Source organism: Agelaius tricolor, unplaced genomic scaffold (assembly GCF_023055355.1).
Source record: "Agelaius tricolor isolate 1412-34295 unplaced genomic scaffold, bAgeTri1.0.p SCAF_1, whole genome shotgun sequence".
In the NCBI taxonomy this organism is placed as follows: Eukaryota; Metazoa; Chordata; class Aves; order Passeriformes; family Icteridae; genus Agelaius; species Agelaius tricolor.
In genome coordinates this window covers 85,226,729-85,244,702 of record NW_027269261.1, presented here as the reverse complement: position 1 = coordinate 85,244,702, position 17,974 = coordinate 85,226,729, and the positions used below count along the sequence as shown (strand labels likewise).

Sequence of the window (17,974 nt, the reverse complement as noted above, 5' to 3'; positions counted from 1 at the left end):
CATGGATCATCTCAGCCACTGCTGCAGTGGATCTCCTGACTCCACACACATCACATTGCCAGGTGCAACACACACTTCCACCATGCTGAAGGGGCTTATCCTCCTGATATATCCCATCGTAAGTTATGGAACAGGGTAGCATACAGAAATAAAGCTGGAGGTGACTTCAAGTATTCATGAAGTTCAGCTGGCTACTCCTAGACAGGATCACCTATAACTGCAGTTTTATCTTTTTCAAATATTAGAGGGGATGGATATTCAACAATATCCTTGGCTTGATTATTCCTGCCATTACAATATCTAGAGCTGGATTATTCCTGCCATTAAAAAAATTGCCCTAATACCCAACCTGGGTTTTCCCTGCCATTTAAGTTCACCATAGTGGAGTGCCTTGCTCGTACAAGTCCCAACCATAATGTGTTCTACTGTGTTCTGTTAAAGCTGGACTGTTCTGTTCCCCCCTTGTTTGACAATGGTTCTGCCCCGGTTCTCCCTCCCCTCCCTGTTAGTGTCTGTCACCCTAACTCCACCCCAGTTGTCACTGTATCCCTTAAACCTCCTCCCCGGTTTCCCTAGAAACCAATGTATCCTTTCCTCAACTCCTGCCCGCTGCCCTGCCAGTCACTCTCCATTCCCACCTTTGTTGCTAGAAGTTTCCAGCTGGAGAGTTGGATGATTGGTCCGGGGACCGGGGCCCCTCCTCAGAATTGTTCCCATTGGTGTTTTCCCCATGTCAGTGCTTTGGATCCCACTCCCCACTGTATCTTTATTGGTCCAGGGACTGGTACCTCCCTTACATCCTCCACCCTTTAAAAATTGCTGTAGTCCCTCCTTCCTGGTCTTCTCCTGCTGGTTCTCCTGGGATTCGTTAAAGCCTGGATTAACTGCAGTTAACCGCCCTCTTATTCTGCTGGTTGCAGCTTCGATTCGGCCTCGTCCTGCACAAGGCAATGTCTGCAACACTAAACCTGACAGGGCTCAAGAAGCATTTGGACAGCACTCTCAAGCACATGGTATGACTCTTGGGGATGGTCCTGTGCAGGGCAGGGAGTTGGACCTGATGATCTTTGTGGGTCTCTTCCAGCTCAGCTGATTCTGTATCTTCTAATTATAATGGGCTGCATCCAAATGCAAGGTCTTGTTACCAGTGCTTGAAATAAGGTTGGCATCACTGTCCCTCAGTTCACTGGGATGAGACATTCTGGCATCTTCTTGTACCTCTCAGGGTGGATAGTACCAGGAATCATTTAATGACTGCAAAAAGGGAAACAAAGGGGACTAATATCACAACAAGGGAATACGGAAAGCTGCTTACACACTGCACACCATCCCTTAAAAATTCACCAGGGGCCAAAATCAAAACCATGAAATATTTTTTTTAGAGGTGTAAAATAAGAATAACCTGGTTTTACTTGAGTTGTCAAACTACCTGACAAAATTTCCTTATAAATTCTTTGCCAGAAAAGGAACTGGAATACCAAATTGATCAAGAGGACAATAGGGCAGGGTTACCTCTGTGCAGACACCATGACTGGCTGACTGATAACTGAGTGATAACTATGTCAGCTTCCAGTCAGCATGTCAGTTAACACAGTTAATTTTCATTTGGATCTGGAAGTGTAACTATGACAACAAGGATAAATATATATGTGTGTTATTACACACTTAATCTTTTAAAAGTGGATTTTGTTTTGGTTCTTATCTTATATTCAAACATGGTTCTGGAGCTGAGTGAACATAAACTATTTTGAGATAAAATGCTAGATTTTGTCATTGGTTAAATATGGCTTACATTTGTTTCAACAGTAGATAATGCACATAGCTGACCTAAAAACTTGTTTGCATGGTACACAGAATTTTCCCCCTACTTAACAAGAGAATATTGCTGCCTAGATTGCAAAACCTGAGCAAAACTCTACAGATAGGCATCACACTGTGAGCTTTTATTGTCTGACTGCATCTAATGGTAGAACTGTCAAAACTAGCAGCAGGATAAGAATGAATTATGAACAAATGAAGAACTCTCTCATTCTTGTGTGATAATCCAGATTTCCTTTATCTATAAATAATCATCCCAGGGTTTCAAAATGAGAGGGACAAACATTATATGAACAAATGGTAGGAAGATTTTACATCCTTCTGAGAATTATCTTCTCTGACAAATCAAAACACCAGATGCCGAATATAAACAGGATGGAAACCCTGCAAATTAAGTGTCCATATAAGATATCAATGCCTATATAAGATGCTTTATATTCCCAAACTTGGTGTGCATGAGTTCTTTGTAGCTTTAGTGTTTTGTATTCATGAGTATGATGACTCTATGGCTCACAGTCAGTGTTCTCTTTATAGTCAAGAGGAAGAGGGTTTTTTTTTGCACAACAGATTGCCCAACCTAGCAGTTTATTCATATATGCAATATCATTTAAATCAATAGGTTTCCCCATGATAATTCTCTCCATGTAAAGAATGGCATGTTTATTTAAAACCACATATACCAACATAACTAATGCCAGTTCTTCCTTGCATGGATTTATACCAGTATAGTTGTTTCTGTGAGGAAATCACACTCAAATCAGGGAACTGTCCTCATACAAATAGGACTAATAAAATGCATATTTGCACCTTTATTGCATTTAATGAGCAGAAGTCAAAACGGGACATGCTTCAAGCTGAATATGATGGGGAAAGAGAGAGAAAGAGAAAAGAGTGTCAAAAGAATAACAGACAATATGATAGAAAAGATAGGCAGACCTTTAGGATGTTAATCTCTTTAAGTTTTGAAATGTTCTGCCAACTTTAAATTATTATTTACTAGAATACATTAAACGAGACTTATTTTGACCATGACCTCAGGTACCTGCCTTCCTCTAGTTCCTATGGTTTACTTTTTTGGTTTATTTTTAATCTTTTCTCTTGTTCTTCCTATCATTGTTTAATCTTTTAAATCTAAACTAGACCATTTTTTTCCCCAGTTTTACCTACAGGAAGATTCTGCTGCTGTGAAGTCCCATTGTTTCATATGGCAAACATAATGTCTTTTTCACAGGCAAGAAGTTCCCTATTGGACTGAATGCTGTTGAATTATTTAGGCAGAATAACCAAGGTATGCTGCAATATGAATTATTCTTTACATGCTTGCATCAATTTGTTGTCTTGGTCCACTGGCTGTGCAGTCTGAATAGAAGTCAGTCCATTTAAGCCTTTTAACCTACATACATATCATTAGGATGTTTGCCAGGAAGTTATAGATTGATACATTTCCTAGTACAAAGTTTGTATGTCAGAAGATACCTTTAGCTACAAGTCAGTGCATGGATCTTGAATTTGGCAATTTTTTTCTTTTACTTAATGTACTGATATAACTTGACCACATAGTTTATATACAATGTCCACAATATGTCAAATGTACTAAGCATGAAATTACTTATGTATGATGACAAGAATCCAAGTTTATATCCTGTATGGAGGGCTATAGAAATGAGAAGAACTTCAAAATTGTACCCTGGTTTAAATACAAAATTCTTGTCTGTGCCTGCTTCTGAAAAAAGGCCAAGAAATCAAAATTTCCTAGACCCTCTCAGCATGGAAGCTAATTGAATCAGTCTTCTAATAACTCTGCAAGAATTAAGGTGTTTTTAAAAAATAACTTTATTTTTTGCAAAATAAAAACGGCCTAAAGGAATTGTATGAAGGAGCTCTTTGATACATACTATGCAATATTTACTTTTGCATTACCAGAAAATATGGAAATCTGGTAGCCTAAGAAAAAGTGATTGAAAACATAGTTTGTATAGGGGCTTGGAGGAGGCAAAAAACCCATAAAAAAGACCAAATTAATACAGAATTGGTGTAGATCGCTTACAATTATTATACAAAAAGTGAGGTTTGGGAGAGATCTGCAATAGGTTCTGCACGAGTCCGCTGATTTGCAGTGACTACAGGATCTAAAGATTTGTCAAATCAGCATCTTTGTTTTGCAGAAGGTGCTCATGGGATATTTAACTTCCTGCCTAGCAAAATAATAAAAATAAAAAATCCCAATGACTGTGATCTTTGCTTTGATGTTTGCAAAAAAAGCTGAGTGGTCAAGAATATCTGAAAGGAGATTAGCAAAATCACATATACTCAAGTGAAGTCTTGCCAAGCTGAAGTTACTATGCAGGATAAATTTGATCTGCAAAAATGGGGAATATGGATTACTAGATTAATGAATAAAAAGAACAGAACTGCCTGGGTGGCCGGTGGGGGCAGCAGGGGTGTGCAGGCAAACGCCGCCATTGTGTCGCTCAGCTCCGGGAGCGGCAGCGCAGGCATGAGCTCTGCCCCTGCGGGAGGGGCTGGCGGGGACGGCATGGGGTCGCCAGCGTCTTCTGCCCCTGGCTCTGGGGTCGGCCGTGGAGGCACAGTCACAGAAGGCGGCAGGAGCGGTGCCAGATTGCTGTTGGCACCAAGCACGTTGCCTAACAACACCGGCGCAGCCGCGGGAAGCGGTGTTTCTGAGAACGCAGGCACAGGTGCAGAACCTGGCAGAGCCACGGGCAGGGCTGCCCAGAGAGGTGGCCACGGGGAGGGTTGGAGCAGCCCCGCAGGCTCGGAAGCGGCCCTGCGGGCCCAGGAGACAGGACCTCCAGCACCGATGCCGCCCCCAGCTCTGAGCGGGATGGAGTCCAGGAGACTGGCCGGGGCAAGGCCTGCAGGGCTGCCAGGGGCAGCGCCGCCCACTCAGAATCCCCCGGAGAGGAACGAGGAGAGGGAAAGATGGCTCTGTCTGAGCACGCTCCAAAAATGCAGGAAAAAATACTTCTTTGGCTGCGGGAAAGATCTCCCCCCGCCACTGCAATTCAGGGGGGGCTGGGAAGCAGCAGATCGTCTTCCCCCAAAGGGTCTTCTCCCATGGGAATTGGGGGGAATGGCGCCTGGCCCCTGCAATCAGCAGTCCACGGAAAGGAAGCAGCTCTCTGTTTCAAAACCGAGAAGAGCGCCCTAAATGATGGGTAAATCCAGGGGTACCCCAATCCACGGTCTAAAACGGCTTGGAAAATGGATTCCATGCATTCCCATACGAACATATTAAGGGCATGGAGCACATTCGTAAAAAACCCAAAGAACCTTGCCCATCAAAAAAACTCATAGGAATGTCTCTCTGCCATAGAAATTCTGTCCTCTTCACCCCATTTTTGCCAGAGGGCAATAAGTTTCTCCTCTGAGGGGGAGATCGGAACCTCCGCCTCTGTGGGAACCCTCCCCCACATTTGCAGCCACAATCTGTGAAGGGCATCATCTTCAGGAAGGGAAAAGCTAACAGTACCTTGCAGTGTCCAGCATGCTCTGGCCAGCTGCTTGGTGCTGCTAGGCTTTCCGAACATCTTCCCGGAGGCTTTTCAAAAGGTTCTCTTTGTGGTCAGCCTTCCTGTGAACTCTGTCCAAATCAGGATCTTCAGTTCTTCAGCTCCTGACTAGAATCCACTTCTGTGGTGACTTGTGAGGTGATGATCAACGCCACACACTCGGGGTTTACCCAAATGTAGCAATGCTCCTCTGGGGGTCTCACCAAGTGATGTCTTCCTCAGTTGAGGGTCACCAGCTGTGAGTGTTCACAGGGGTTCTTGGATGAGGCAAGAGACGAGAATGTTGACTCCATGTTCAGAAGGCTTGATTTATTTTTTTATGATATATATGTATATTACATTATAACTATACTAAAAAGAAATAGAAGGAAAGGTTCCCTCGGAAGCAAGCTAAGAATAGAAAAGAAAAGAACGATAACAAAAGCAGCTGGCTCGGACAGAGCACAAGTACCAGCTCTCCCGTGACTGGTCAGTAAATCCAAACATCCACAGGAGACCAATCACAGATCCACCTGTTGCATTCCACAGCAGCAGATAACCATTGTTTACATTCTGTTTCTGAGGCCTCAGCTTCTCAGAAGAGAAAAAAATCTAAGAAAAGATTTTCACAAAAAGATGTCTGCGACAATATCCCCCCGCATTTCTTGCCTCTTTGCAATTTTTTTTCTCACTGACCTTGGATCATGAATCAATTTTGCATCTGTCAGTGAATATTCAGATAGTTGTCTGTGAATTCCAGGGGAGGGAGGTGAGCTTCCATCTCACACAAAGGAGGGATCTGGTGAGAGGTTTTTGTCCAAGGCACAGTGAAGCCTGTGAGATCCCCTCTGAAGATTTCTATGCACTCATAGGTGAGGCCAGAACAGCCACTGCTCATCTCAGATAGCAAGTAACTGTACTTTGAGGGGAGACAACAGTAACAACCATCACTCCCTAGAAAACAGGTACATACTAAGGCATATTTGATTATGTGAGAAAGAAGCAGGGCAACTAGCTGGGAAAGACAAAAAGAGAAGAGGATGTATGATATTCTATTAAAAAAAATTAAAAAGAGAGACTTGAAACTATCAGGCAAGCTGAAAATAGGGCTTGGTGCCCAGAAGGAAACTTCATTGCACTATTTGATAAGGGACTCCAAGGCAGATGCAGTCTTGGTGGAGGGAGAGGAGCACTTCCTCCTCTCCAGCAGTGGAGCAGAGCTGTGTTACTGAATAGGCTACTGCAAAGAGGACCACAGGTCTACAAGCTTCTGTGCTAAATCAATATCATGAAGGAAAGAGAAGTCCTTGCATTTTTGTCATTGCTGTTGTGAACTAATGGGATTACATATAAAAAATATGTTACTTCTTTGTCACATCTTCAGTCAATGTCTTTATCAATTGTTTCTGGTAGAAACAACACATTGGACTGCACAACCTGGCTGATAGCCCAGTTTCTATATATAGATCCAGTGTGTACACTTATAAAATATTTCTCCTCTATGATGATCCCTCTACAGAACACCTATTTCTGTCAGTTTAGATTAGCCTTTGAAACTTCAGAGCCAGCAGCTAACAGGCTTAACAGCACAGCCTATAAATCATCTGTCTCGCAAAGGCACTTATGTGGAAGAGCTGAGCTTCTCTGAAAGTCAGGCCATTTCATTTTACTGGCTGTATATGGGTCCAGCAACTTAAATTAGGCATACAGTGATGTTAGCAGTGGAATTTTCTAAGGACTGATTGCTATTTCGTTATTAGAGCATGCTCCAAATGCTTGTTTCATGCCAGAAAATGCATGACAGCAGTACTTCACTAGGCAAATGGACATATGGGGCTGACGATGCAGCATTACTGCATGTGGGGGGGTACTGGGAAATGCAGGGGTTCAGGTACCACAGTGGGCAATTTCATCTAAAAAGATGAACTGTAGGTTTGATAAGGTTGTGTGGCCACCCCACAGCCCTGGAGAAGCTGTCTTGGACAGGTGGGTGGGTGATAAGAGAATATGGCTGGGAGCAGGGGTCTGACAACACTCAGCATGTGCTAAGCCAGTCACGGCAAACTTAAACTGATAGAGCACGTATCCTTCCAGCTCCAGGATAATGCTTCCAAGGGAGCTGGGATCCTTTGCCTTTCAGAAGAAGTTCTCTCTAGCTACTGCTTTTGGATCGGTAGTACAGCTTTTCTCATCTTTCAGATCTTGCAGCTGGGCCAGCTCAGCTGTCTGGCAGGTGAAATCTGTTTGTGCAACGGGCTGCTGGCTCTGCCACCAGGCCACTTGCCTGGAGATGACTCTGTAAGTCATCCCCTAGAGCTGGGATTATGCTACCCACAGGTTCTGACTGGCATTGACCAGTGACACAATCTGCAGCATCCACAGATACTTGATCACCTTCCAACAGAGTTCTTAAGATGTCTGAAACTACCTGCTCCCAAAGGAATGATCAGGCACAGCTTGGAACACAATGTCATAGACTGTTCCTGAAAAATCATCACAAGCAAGGGGGTAAGTCATGCACAGATTGCAAGGTGTGTTCTGCCACTTAGCCTCAAGGAACCAATGTCACTGGACTATTTTACTCAATGGTATAGACAAAGCTAGAGACTACAAAGATCTGACCTTTTCTTCCCTGAGTCTGAGAAGCAAGACCATCCTTAGGATACCTCAGATTTGGTGTTTGAATGACAGAACTGCCCAGAAAATCTTGTAGCCTGAGATTTCAGAGTTTTCTGTCATCATAAATGCTAGGCTATGTGCAGGCTCTGCAGGAAGTCTGCACCCTTTTAAAGAGCAGCAGGCCATGCTTTGTGAACCCCAGGCAAGGCAAATGCCAGGTAAAGCAGCAGCTGCTGGGAAACATGCACCCTTCCTGAGCCATCCTTGCAATCAGAGTCAGCCTGCAGTTTTGCCATAAATTACATAGCAACAAAAGTGATGAGGAATTGCTTAACAAATGGGGGAAAAAATGGCTTTTAGGCTGACTGGATCACCTTTAACACCTTTGAAGTTTAGCAGAGAGATTTTCACTGTGCTTTGGGAATTCCCAGTGAGGGGGGAATACAGCTAATGAACAGCTTTCAAAGAGCCTAAACTTAGCTAAAGCCTGTTCATGCATTCCTTCAATAATCAAGGGCAACAGCAGAAGAATGAGATTGAGAAGACAAAAATCTATAGCTTGACTTTACACAGTATACAAATTAAAGAGCTGACCCTTATATTTGATCTTTTAAGTAAAAAGGTCAAGTACCATTACATTAATTCTTCATTTTGCCTCTCATCACCTCCCTTCTGTCAGTACAATTCAAATGGTGTTGATTTTTGATGCCACTGCTAGATACTGGACAAGCTGCACTCCACCAACATTTCCACATTGTGCTGTTGTCGTGTCCTGTCTTTGCACTGAAATGTTTGCAATTTGTTCTGCTGCAGCTTCTTCCCTTGACCATGAATGCACAATCTGCCAGATATTCTTCCATTCTTTTTGGCTACTGAAGAATGAAACATTTTTTGGCTCTTCTCCTCAGCAAGTAAACAGTTAATGGGAGCTTGACACCACACTGATTCCTGAGCTCCATCTTGATTTCACTGAAAACCCAGGATGGCAGCATTTTGCAAAGCTGGGCCTTACACACTGGCAACACCTGCTTGCAGTGAACAGACTATAAAAGAGCTCTGCCTAAAGGGAAACAAATCTCATGGGCAAACTGTCTCTAATCTGTCTTCTTTATATACGGAGTTACGACTGCTTTGTTGCTGTTGCTTTGTTGTTGTTGCCTTTTTAATTTTTTAAATTTTTTTTTTAGAGACAGAGCTGAACTACTATTGCAGTGATTGATTTTTTCTGTTCGGTAAGCAGCCTAAGTTTCCTTCATTGCCAGCTGCTGCCCAATGTAACTGTAATTGTGAAGATTATTTTACAGAGATGAGTGAGTTTTGAGGTATGTTGTGTGGTGCTGAGTTGTTTGTCAGGGAAATTTAACCGTAAATGTAACAATATATGAACAGATTGCATGAAATTTGCAGTCATGTGCTCGTGATACTATCGCTTTTCTATTTTAAAGATAAAAAGCTGGGTTGGATGACTACTGAACAAATGAGCAGATGTTCCTTCCTCACCACTGAGCACACTGAGTGTCACACTGATTTATATGACCTGGAAAGGATGTATTTATAAAACATTTTGGATCTGGAAAAGCAGAATAATTATAAGACCAGTTATTTAAAGTTTCAGCACTGAAGCACAACAGTGAGCTGTCGTGGCAAAAAAATTGTTTTCAAAGTAGGTGTTTTAAAAGCAAGAAGGAAGATGCTACAGCTCTTTTGTGGTGGGTGAAAGGGAAAAGTCAGTTGGCATGTTATGTGATGTAGCAGCTGGATTAAATATAGAAGGACACTTTCTGCTGTGTACATCTAAGTGACATAATGCTTATGTGAAACCCTGAAGTAAAAATTTTCCCAAAAAGCTGAGATTCTCAAATGACTCATTGAAGGTTTGGATTTTCTTTCAATGCATTTGAGACAAGAAAATCTAAACACAGTCCATGAAGAATTAGAGCATTAAACCAGCCAAGTCCCTCAAATACACAGCATATCCATGTGCTAGTTTATCATTTCATTCTTGATAGCATAGATGTGAAGCCTTCCTCTGAAATCAGTGGAGTTGTTCTCAGTTATAGTGATGGAAGAGAAAGCACATATAACTCAGTGTATGGGAAAAACCCAAAAACCAAACCTCAAAACTTGCTGTGACTGAAGCTGAGAAAGTGTTTTATTATTTTGTCCAAGATATATCTTGATATTGCATTTGTAACTTGAAAAACTTCCTGTTTCTTGAGTCTCAGATGGCACCTGCAGGGTGGACATATGCACAGTGAAGGAGACATCTGGTCTGGAACAAAGCTGTCTTTTAGCTCAAAATAAACTTCACTTTTCCTTCAACCACAAACAGTAGACAGAGGTAGGAATGAAAGCCAGGTGAATGTTACACAGTGCATACCAAAGTGATTATAATAGGAAGAACTTACAGGGCATGCAATTTAATAACCTCTCCAGAATCCAGGGCGTTTTTCTGCCTTTTTTTGTTTTGTTTTGTTTTGTTTTTGCAGAGGCCTCACTGTGGTTAACCAGGTTTGTTTCAATAGCTGAAGATGATCTTGCAGACCACCCTGTGAAGCTCTGTGGGGCAGTATTTGCATAAAACCTCTCTTTTCTTTGCCCAGTTGCCACCACGGAGGGACTGGGGGGGCAGGCAGGGAAAATGCTTTCTGGAAGGGATAGCTCAGATATGGTACCCACCTGGTTCCTGTGCATCCTGTGATGCTCCTGTCCTGCTGGCATTCTGGCCAGCCTGCCCACCTTGGTCAAATGCATGGGACTGCAGAGTGGGAGAGGTGCCACAGTGTCAGGGAGCTTTAGCCTTGTGGCTGTGAAATAATGGTGAGGCAATCAACAAAGGCCAGTGCAGGGTCCTACACCTGGGGAGGAGCAACCCCATGCACCAGCACAGGCTGAGGGCCAACCTGCTGGGAAGCAGCTCTGCAGGGAAGGGGAAGAGGGTGGACAACAAGCTGTCCATGAGCCAGCAGTGTGTTCTGGTGACCAAGAAGGCCAAAGGTCTCCTGGGCTCCATTAGAAAGAGCATTGCCAACAGGTTGAGGGAGATGATCCTGCCTCTCTACTCAGCCCTGGTGAGGCACCTCTGGAGTGCTGTGTCCAGTTCTGGGCTCCTCAGGGCAAGAAAGACATGGAAATCCTGGAGCAGGCCCAGTGGAGGACAGGAAAGATAAGTAAGGGACTGGAGCATCTCTGTATGAGGAAAGGCTGAGGGATCTGAGCCTGTTCCCCCTCTAGAAGAAAAGACTGAGAGGGGACCTCATCAATGTATATAAGCATCTGAAGGGAGGGTGTCAAGAGGATGGAGCCAGTCTGCTGTTGATAATATTAGTCCTTGGCACCATCTGCAAGGGCCCAATATGAATAAAGTGGGATGTGGTAACATCAGGTTTTAGCCCTGAGCCTGTCAGGTATTTGCCTCTAAAATCTATAAAAGTGACAGTGTCTGAGTGTAAAAATTTGAACTAGGTTCAGTAATTGAAAATTTTTTGGATGCTTTGCAAATTAGAAACAATTGGCAACCTGCTGGAAAAAATGTCCTTGCTGACTTTTGCAAACTGTCATTTCTGAAAATACTAGCAAGAAAAGCTATTTTGTATCCTGGAGAACTGTTCTTGAAAAAGAATGTAAAATAACTTCATTTACTTTTCTTTCAGGGTGGGAACATGGAAGAAATTGTGTAGCAGAGCTGAGTGTATGACAGGGAAGAGACCACCCTTGCTATTAATGAACACCCACTGGAAGAAGGAGTGTGATGGATCATTGAGGATGAATTTGAGTTCTGTGAAGGGTATGATTTTTGGTTTCATATTACCTAGAAAAGTAGTGAAAATTTAATTAAATTCTAGACACTGCCTGTTGGGAAGGTCACTTCAGGACCCACTGGGATAGATGGATTTTCTTGACAGAAATACTTTTGCAGGCTTCAGTGCAGTGTGAACCTCATGGGCTCAATATATCTGGGGAGTAACTGTGTGTGCTGGTTCTGCATGGTAAACAGACATCCTGAGCACACCAAGAGTACAGCAGGAACATAGATGATCTAGGAAATCCACACACCAAAATCAGCCTCTCAACACTCCCAAAGAATCAGGCTTTGAAATGGGTGCTGAAGGGTAACCTTCCTCCCTAAGGAGCATCTCTGTGGCTTCTGGGTGCTGAGCAAGGCAGAGGTCTCAAACAAAAGCAGGAAATCCTCCTGTTCTGCCTAGGTGAGCCACCAAAACTGTAGAAGTGAGTGAAAAGAAAGAAGCCCTCTTGGAAAGAATAACTGGAGGACAGAGGCAGTAGAACGCCATGGGAGGCTACCTGTAGTTCTTAAGAAGAAGAAGAAGAAGAAGAAGAAGAAATTCTGTGGAAGAGGCCTTTTTTCATGTTATTTCAAGGTGGTCCTGATAATTTCCTGAACAAATTAACTTGGACAGTCTTCCATTGTCAGGGATGGCAAATCCTTTGCTTTCAAAGAGCTCAGCAGATATATCCCAACCTGCTGCAGGGACAGCATATGCACAGCTGAGCAGGAGATAACAGAATTTCTGCTTGAATTTCCACTATCAACAACAGCAGGTTTTCAGCACAGTTATTTTACAAATATACTATGGTTCATTATGAAAGCAATCTTCTCTCTTAAATTCTCCAAGTACTTCTTAGAAGATTGCCACTAGCACCACTAAGACACTCGTTAAAGGTAATTTAGACCTGCCTAGAACAAATGTCCCTATGAAAGACCAAAGGGAAAGGGAGGAACAGAACAAGAAATCCTTAGAACAGATTAGCATCACTAGTGTGACTATCTCAGAAGGTCAATGAGCTTGATGTCATGCTATTTATGTTCAAATTTTACAGGATTTTATGAGAGAGTGGAAGGTCCTCCCCAGACAATCATATGCCATTCATTATTCATTAATCTTGTTTTGTACTTGGTGATGTTTTTGATCTTATGATCTTTCTTGGTACCTATTGGTGGAGGTGGTATGGGTGTAAAAAACCAAAACTCCTTGGTATGATGCTGGTGTAGAACAAATTTAACAACAGTTTTTACCTTTAGAGTTCTGATAAATACAGGTAGTTCTCAAAGTAGCAATAAGGAGTATTTTTCTCAAGGTATCATTTGTTTAAAACAGCTATCAGCATACATCTCAGACTTGCTAGACACTGATAACCTGCTAAGTTACTAACCAGCAGTGTAACACCAAGTGAAAAATTTTTACCTCCTTCCCCATGTATGCCAGGTACCAGAAAAAGAGAGCTCCTAAGGCTAAAACTGAGTCACAGAGAAGTTGGTTTGGCCACAGTAAATTCAGCCTCGTACTGGGCCTCTTAAAATGTGCACACAGCTACTGGTGGGTGATGCTAAATGTGTGAAAACTGCTGCAGGACAGGACTGGAGAGACGAAGGGAAAATGTTAGCATTTGCACATTCAAGTCAGGTAATGACTAGAGTAAAATGCAGCACAAAGGAAAACGTTCGTAATAAATTTCTACAGTCTTACTTTTCTGTGTGGATAAAAGATTTGAAACTGAAGGCAGAATCTCTACCAGCTAAACTGACAAAAGGGAGCAGGAGTAAACAGCTGCCAAGAAATTGTACTTAGCCCAGATGTGTCCCTACTGCCTCTTATATGGTCATTCTCTCCTCATTCAGGCTTCCCAGTAAAAAGAAACAGTGCTAGAAAGATATTAATGTGTTCACTGAAAAAGGTACAAATGCATAGCAAAAATAAATGTTTTTCAAAAGTGGAAATAGTCTTAAATTGCAAAAGGCCTTTGCAGGATAATAAAGGGATTTGGGCTGAAGTGAAAGTGCACATTAATGTTTTGAGAACAAAGACTAAATAAACCCAAAAATGAAACAGAATTTTAAGTATACAAATGTAAAATAAAAGGAAACTTTAAACATTTTGGTGTATTTTTGTCCAAACTGCAACACCTCATCCCTTTACAAACAGCAGCAATACCAGTTGTAAAAGCATGTGACACACTTACTACTTGTCAATTAACAGAAAAAAATGTTTCATGTTTTTAGGCATAGCCCCAATGCCTTCTGAGAAGTTTCTCTAAAAATGAAAGAACACAGAAATAAAAATAGGAAATGCTTATGGAAACTTGTGTCTTTTTTTTCTTTTTTTGGTTGGTTGGTTCATTTAGTTTGGAGGTTTTTTTTTTTTTTTTTTTTTTTTTTTTGTTTTTTGTTTTTTTTTTGTTCATCTGTTGTTGGTTTTTTTTTTTAAAAAGTACAAATTAGTTAAAATTAGTTTTGTCTGTTTCATGGTTGGTGATGTTTGGGGTACTTATTTTCAAGTCTTTCTCCAGAGCAGTGACAACTAACAAAACTAATATTTGTTATTTCAATGAGCTGAGTTTTCCACATAATCATTTAACTTGAGGATTAGCATTTTAAACACAACATTTAATGTTATGATATAGCTTGTGTTACCAGATAACACTATTTCCTTCACAGAACCTATCAGGGAGCAATTGCACGCTCCACCAAGTCCATTGCAGTGGCCTTACATGAGAAGGTTTTAACTAGCAAGAAGAGAAATTAGCTAAGAAATGACCTTGTTTGCTGTGCTTTCACAGCAGCAACACAGTGATATCTCCAGAGAAAAGGCAAACCCACTGACTAGATGATGGCCTTATCTCATTTACAGAGTGCAGCCTTGTGACTTAGAGCTTTATGAACAGTTTTTTTCTCCAAAGAGGAAAATCTACCAATTTAATTGTCCTGCTTGTTTGATTTCAGCAAAGGCTATTCCCTCACATGCGGTGAGGCAGCTCAGAGATTTAGATAAGAGCAGTTGCTTGTTCACTTCCTATCAGCCCTGCCCTGCTATGAGAGAAGACAGTCTGGAAACTCCTAAGGAACTGGGGATTCATTTCATGAGGACCCTGGCACAGGACTTAAAGTCTACTAGAACCTGATGGCTACTTGAGGAATCCTGCATTTACCTATAGAGATCTTAATTGGGTCAACACAAGAATATTCCATCTGCAGTGCAAACAAACAAATTAAAAAAGTGTTAGTTAGACATTCCTGGTGGTATCAGACCCTGATCCTAGCAAAATGCAGATGTTATTCTTCTGCTTTTTTGTGCTGGACAGGCAGCCTGCTAGCTGAACAGCATGCCTTGTCTTATACTTGACAACAAAAAGCTACATTTTTCTTAGAGCAGTTCAATCTTACAGAAACAGGATAAACAATTTGAACTCTACACTCCAATGATGTCAACATCCATGCTGTTCTGTGTCCAGTGCTTTCCTCAGAGCTACTGGAGACACAAATAGTCTTAGAGCAAAGCTTTAAAAATTGTAGACCCAAAAAGTAAGGGAGAGAAGAAGCCTTTAATAAACATTCAGTTTTAAGACAATGATCAAATAGCTATTGTAACCAGTAAGAAGCCACAGAATTTAGGCTCTTTTTACATCTTCTGTCAGATTATTCATCAGCATCACTACTATGGATTAGAAGCAGAAACATCACGAAAGCAGAAACATCTCACCTTAGACAGCTGTCAGTTTTCAACTTGACAGATTTAACTAGGGAGCTTAATGCAGAGACATTTTTCCAATGTACTTTGCTAACAAATATTACCAATGTCAATTCTATTTATTCTATGGGTGTGAATCAGCTGAGGGAGGGCTGAAGAATGTATATGATTATATTTGCCCAAAATAACACCCTCCAGAAGGGTATATACTCTCCCAAGATGATTCAGTCTTTGTCATGCATGAGTACAGTTGGTTTAACCCCCATCCTGGTCTTCAGGATTGTTGCAAAACGTGAAATATGTACAATTTTCTAAAGAAAGGATGTTCTTTAATCCTTGATCTTTGTATGCTTTCAAACCCAATCAATAAGAAGAGAGATTTAAACCATTAAAGAGAGATCAGCTAATAGGGTCTAAGTGATGTCCTTGTGTTAGAAAAGCTAATTAATTGTTGGTAGAATTGCCTTGTTAAGGTTTAGGGCTGGACATGATCTCAGACCTAGAGAGATGCTAACAAAGCTTAGGAAAAAGGATGCTTATTGATAGTGGGCACAAAGAATGCAGAATTTATGGACCACAAAAACAACTGGCAGAACTTCCAAGATGGGCAGAAACTAATAAACTTAACTCAGCAACTGTGCTGAAATCAGCTTCAGCTGGGTAAAAGGAAATTCTGGCAGGGGGAGATTGCAACCACTGACTCACTGACCCAAAAGAAGAGAAGGACTAAGCATGGGGACTAATTAGCACAAGAGGGAAGAGAATCATTAACCAATAGAAGATAGAATGCTAATTAATAGGACAACTGTGTAACTTGTATCCAATGAGCACTAACTCCTTTGTTTGCTAAAACGTGTACATAGTAAAATATTTTGATAGTTGGTGTGCCTGATTTGAGGAATTCCACCAAGCACTCAGGCTTGCACAACTCTGAAATAAATAATCAATGTCTCTCTCGAGTGTTTAATTACTGGCTTGCTGCACACCAGGTAATGAATCCAATTTTTGTGGACAGCACCCCTGCCCTGTGAGAGCTGCATCTGAGCAGCTGGGCTGTCAGGCAATGCCCTGGAGGAGCCACGGGATGCTTTGCAGAGCCCAGCCCCAGTGCACAGAGGTCACCACATCCATCTATCTTTGCAGGATCAAACCTTTCAGTATAAATCTGCCCTTTTCATCTTCCTTTCCTTTCAGTTCTGTTTCATTTGTGGCTGATTTGTTCCTGCAACCTCTTTGGGAGGCATCTTCCTCTGCACCTCACAGGCTTCTGCTTTTCAAGGTCATTTTACCCATGGAAAGTGATACTTCTACTCTTTTTCCCAAGAGACTTTTACAAAAGAAAGCCATCAGTACACTGAATTCAGACCACTGTCCAGATTTGCGATCGTGGACACTTGTTTTGACATTTGTCATTTCTGAGTGAGGCTGTTATCAATCTGTAGGAGGGGAAGAGTGCTCGCTATCTTACCTCGCTGTCAGCTTCCTACTTCATCTGTCAATGGTATGAATGCAGTTCTGTTCATATTTGTGAAGCCCTGGTAAAATGTTAAGCACTCTAGCAGTGCTGGAAATTAGTATTATTTTGCTCTGCAGAGCACAGAGCTCTTTCAATAGGACAAGGCAATTCAAACAGGTCTTGACAGAGTCTGGATAGGAAAACAACACCAAGCCACCTTGTTGCATTTATTTCTGCAAGTAAAAGGCTGAGTTGTATCTGGCTGGAGGTTTTTCTTTGTGTGTTTCTCTAAAATAGCCTGAGTCACCACATAACTCACAGGAAGAAAGGTAAAAAAGCTGTCGTTATTCATATTTCTTTACAGCCCTGATGCCTCTTCATGTTCACAGTAAGTGCAGAAAAACTGTACTTGCTGTGATTTCTTTTGATCTTGGACTGGCACCTGCTGGTGTGGGGAGCTGGAGGCCCTGTGATGAATGATGGCTCAGCAGCAGCCAGCTACACTGAGGTTAGAGATCATGGAGTTGATGTGCAAAGGTTGGTCTGAAGCCCCACTGTGCTTTCTTCAATCCTGTTCTTAATCCTTATGGCATCTGAGTTGAGAAACAACAGCTGTGAAAAATGGATAGCAGTTCCAAGACTGCTTTTTTCCCTGCCTGAAAGCCTTGTGCACTGCAACCAGCATTCCAAGAAGTGTGTGTATTTTTATCACTGAGAAGTCCTGGAGGTGCTTACAGCCAGAATGCCCCACTGGTTGCCTCCTAAACTGCAGCTCTCCCAGCTAGCCATGGACACAGCCTGATTACTGGTCTCTGAAATAAAATCTAATGAATAATACAGTAGAAAGGAAAAAAGTAATTTGGAAAATAACAGAGAGAAGGATAACAGTATTTTTTAAACATTTACTGTTGCATTTGCACCTGCTTGGCCAGAAACAATCTAGATTTTCTAGGAAGTTTTAAGGTAAACCACAATGCATTGAGACATTTTTTTCTGTTTGATTGCTTATTTGAAAACTTACAAAAAATGGCTCACCACACCTTCCCACCCTGACAGCCTGGGTTTTTTTTCACCCACTACAA

The 17,974-nt window shown here is 41.9% G+C and overlaps 1 long non-coding RNA gene across 2 annotated transcripts; it reads left to right on the top strand.

The window, feature by feature from the left end:
• Window positions 1-866: 866 nt before the first annotated feature.
• LOC139592124 (uncharacterized) lies at window positions 867-12,069 on the top strand. Of its 2 annotated transcripts, XR_011679930.1 has the most exons (4): window positions 867-1,013; window positions 3,050-3,106; window positions 9,137-9,181; window positions 11,603-12,069. It is a non-coding gene; the product is annotated as an uncharacterized lncRNA (long non-coding RNA). The 2 variants fall into 2 exon arrangements; XR_011679911.1 differs by lacking the exon at window positions 11,603-12,069 and having other exon boundaries at window positions 9,137-9,460.
• Window positions 12,070-17,974: the final 5,905 nt, after the last annotated feature.